This window comes from Chaetodon trifascialis, chromosome 23 (genome assembly GCF_039877785.1).
Source record: "Chaetodon trifascialis isolate fChaTrf1 chromosome 23, fChaTrf1.hap1, whole genome shotgun sequence".
NCBI classification, from domain to species: Eukaryota; Metazoa; Chordata; class Actinopteri; order Chaetodontiformes; family Chaetodontidae; genus Chaetodon; species Chaetodon trifascialis.
In genome coordinates this window covers 16,850,058-16,854,343 of record NC_092078.1, presented here as the reverse complement: position 1 = coordinate 16,854,343, position 4,286 = coordinate 16,850,058, and positions in this window count along the sequence as shown.

The window sequence follows — 4,286 nt, the reverse complement described above, 5'->3', positions numbered from 1 at the left end:
TGAGATGGACCTGCTCTGTGTATCCATGAGTTTCATTTTTGCCTTTAAAAATGCTGGTGGTTAAGGTGCATGTAATTACAAGATCCATGGTTTAATTCCAGATTGTGACCTTTGTTACATGTCAAACTACTTTTCTCTCTAAAATTCAGTAAAGACAAAAAAATACCCCAAACTCATTTTTTTACTAGTGCTGTCAATCGATTAAAATATTTAATCACGATTAATCTCATGAATGTCATAGTTGACTTGGGATTAATCGCAAATTAATCGTGCATTTTTATCTATTCTAAATGTCCCTCGAATTATCATTTTAATACTGTTATCAACATGGAAAAGTGGATAGGCTTGCTTTGTGCAAATGTTTTTTAATTGAAAACAACAATGTGCAGTGTTATATTTCACACTAACATTCTCACTTTGAGCAGTCATTCACATGTGAATGAATCAAATCTCATATCTCAAATTTAACATTGTCAATAAACAAATGACAAAAGAAAATAAACACTTGGTTATAAAAAAAGCCCTTTCAACAACCCTTTCTAAGGGATCAAAACAGGGTGATCCAAAATAAAGTTGCAATGTGCACATCATTGGAAACTAGGACTCAGCCTATAGTGCACTGAAACCATGGCTTAAACCTTCCTTTCTTAAGTTTCCTTTGAACATACAAGCAGTCAGACGATAATGCTCTTCTATTTATTCACAAGAGGCTTATCAACCCAGCCTCTTATTTCTCTCCAGAAAGAATGAACATTACTTCGCTATGGCTGCAGTAAGCTTGTTCTTAGTTGCGGTATCCATATGATTCTGTCGAAAGCCATCCATTGTCACCTGGTTTTGACAAGGAGGCGGTGGAGAATTCGCATTTGCCATGTGTTTAGCCATCAAGTGGTATTTCAGACTGGATGTGCTACGTTGATAATTCATTTCACACCAACAATACACACAGATAACTTTGGTCTTGTCAGAAACTTTCCATTCAGAATCTTGTTCACATCCATTTTGGCGTTTCGTGCTTGACATCCACACAAACCGGTAGCCTACTTTTTTACAGCTAGCGAGCAGGCGAGACCAAACAAGTGCATGGGGCGTGTCTATTGTTTTGCTTCCGGTTTACAACCGGATCTTGTAGTTCTTCTTACGTTACTAGCAGTGGCCACAGCTTATAAAAAACTACAAGTTCACTAGGTCACAAAGAGCGTTAATCTTGCAATAAAAAAATGCAATAATAACTATAATTAATAACGCAATATTTTTGACAGCACTACTTTTTACAAAAACTTTTCTGGCTTTCTGGGTGTGAACTGGTTGAAACTATGTAAGGTCTGGTATTATAGATTATGTTTGGATGGAGCAACCGCCAATGCAATTTTTGTCAATATAAAAATAATACAAGCACATGATGGTGCATTTTCAAAGCAACTGAGACCCAGCTCTTTTGATTTAATGTATATAAATTACTCATGTTGTTAATTTGTCTTTAGTTTTAGGACAGGTTAATTTGGCAACACCTGTGGTTACCAAGGTAATAACAAATGTGGTTTTCTGGGAGCAATTCTGGGTGCAGCAAACACTCTTCGAGCAGCTACTTTCTCAGAAATACAACAGAAAACCAAATTTGTTTACAGAGCAGCCAGTTAAACTCAAGTTGTAATTAAGAAGTCAGTCAAACATAATTGCAACCACAATCAGATTTCATTATACACTTGGTCTGGTAGATCAGCAGACCACATTAAAGTTGGTTACCTCTCTGAGCACTTGGAGGTAAGCCACCTGTTCATCTAATAGCTCACAGTGGCTGCTCCGAACTGTTTCATTACTCCCTGACATATTAACAACTGATAAGCTGTCATGAGCATGACGTTTGTCCTTTTGTAGATGTGTTTTTGATGAACGTACCATAACGTTTTCTGTGACTCCTTACAGTAAAATCCACGTTGTGTTTTCATTAACAATAAATAAATTAATACAGCTCTGACAAGGTGTAAAGAGAGCGAACAGTAAACAGTGACACTGATATCAGTGAGAACAAATTACGCTGGATTACATGCATGCATTGTTTCCTGTGAATTTCTTGTGCGGTGATGGTAATTTGAATCCAGTGGTCATGATGTATGCCACCAACAATAACAACAGTAAAACTGTAAAGGGTAACAATAGGAAGACATATTTTATATTATTATAGCTATGTTTTACTGTATTATCATGCGTTATCTGTTCATATACCACCGTCCACTTCTATGTTGTAGTTGAAAAATACATTAATAAACAATTATACCACCTTGCAGCTATATTATAGTGTTATAAACCATCGATGAAATGGTAATATAATGGCTATAAATGCAATGTTTAAAACTTCGCCTCTAGAGGGCAGTAACAAGACTTTAAACTCAAGTCGCTCATCACCCCTCCTGTCCTGTGTCTTCCAAACCTCTTGTACACCCACTGTACCACAAATGGCAAGTTAGGCTACCTTTCCGAGGCACTAAAGCTGTGAAAGAAAAAAGCCCAAATTTATATTGTTGTTATATGTATGTGATGTCAGATATCTGTCTTTTTCCTCCCCTTTAGGCAACCTTGCCAATGGAGTCTTCAGATGTCAAGACTCTTCTGATAATTATACATGTCCAAAACAGAGAGGTATTTCACTGCAGCGGATTGATAAATTTCCACACACCCTGTATTAATGATGCATTAATGCAAAATAATGTGTTAATATTAAAATAAACCTTTTAGAATTGAAACTCATTGTTATATCTCAGCTTGAGTGCAGTCAGGAGGCGTCGTATGAGTTTGATGTCATAAGTCCCTTTTCCATTAATCTGTCAAGCTGACATTGTCGAGTCCTCAGGTAAATCAACTGAAGGCCATTAAAAGCTAATTGTGTCTTTGGCAATGCAGCTCTGTGTGAACTACTGCCATATATCAGAGAAATAACTGCCCACCACTGTATGACTGTGAGGCATTAAGCACCAGCTCGACCAGGAACATTGTGATCTATTGTAGAATGGCTGCTGAATCTGAACTCTATTTTTGTGTTATAAGCAGTCAGACCATGGGCCTTCATGGCAGTGAAGATATTTTAGTGGTTAGCTTGGTCATTTTTAACAAAAGTCTTTAAATAATGCTATAGATAACAAGCCGTTTGGAACTAAGAATGACTGCTGTCAAAGGAACAGTCCTACAGTAAATAGGTGCACTGCTGTGTTCCTGCCTAGGAGCTTGAAACATACTAAACTGGATAAGCTGCAAGGACAAAGGACAAAGTTAACGCTCTTTGATGGAGTTTCATCAGATTTAATGATGATGATTTTAAAAACTGTGTCATGGTCTCGGGGTTTTTCGTTATGTCTGATTATTTCCATCTGTTCTTTTTCCGTTTCACCACAGCTGATCTCGGTGCGGAGAGGCGGAGCTGCTGGCACGAGGGCGAGGCACACGAGTCGCACCTGCAGCGCATCAGCAATCAGCCGGCTTTCATATGCTCCAAGCACGCTCATTTCTGTGCCAGACTATTCTCATGTCCAGCCGTGATTCCCTCGTGTCTCTTGCTCTCGTGCCAGTAGCTAGTTACCTACGTGCTTTGTCTACAGTGTGTTTTCCTCCGCCAGTTTTTTAGAGCGTGAGTTTTTTGTTACAAGCATTAATAAGACTTGTTTCTCCCTTTTGGAGTTTTTCAGTTTGTTTGTCCACTTTTAGTTCTTAACTGTTTGAGAGGGTTTTTTCTGCCAGTTTTTGTGTTGGGCGAGTTTTCAGTTCTAGCAATAGTAAGTCTAGTCTCTCCCTTTTGGAGCTCTTTTGGTTTTGTGTTGTACTTTGATTTTTTCCCGTTCCCAGTGATTTTCAGTTGTACTTTGTTTATTAATAAAGACTCTGTTTTGTGACTCTGCCATTTGGGGTTCTGGCCTTGTTTTCTCGTACACAACAAACTGATTAAAAACATGAACAAATTTAAGCATAAACCTTATGGCATAGTCTTGAAGAAGGTTGTGTTGTTGCAGTCTTAACAAAGAACCTTGAGTTGGGATTGTTTTGTCAAACTACTTTGTACAAGGTCAAGAATCAACTGTCATGCTGAACAGATAAGCCAAAGCCATCTCAGAGTTCTTAAAGTTCTTATAAATTCATAACATCTAATGAGTTTGATGCAAGCAACCGATCTGAATGATCTTGAATCAAGGTCACATTTTCCATATTAATGCAGCTAATTCTGGATGTATTTATTTTTTGTCAAGAAATATTATATACAACCCCAACAACTAAGTTTACCCAAAACTTGTGGATTC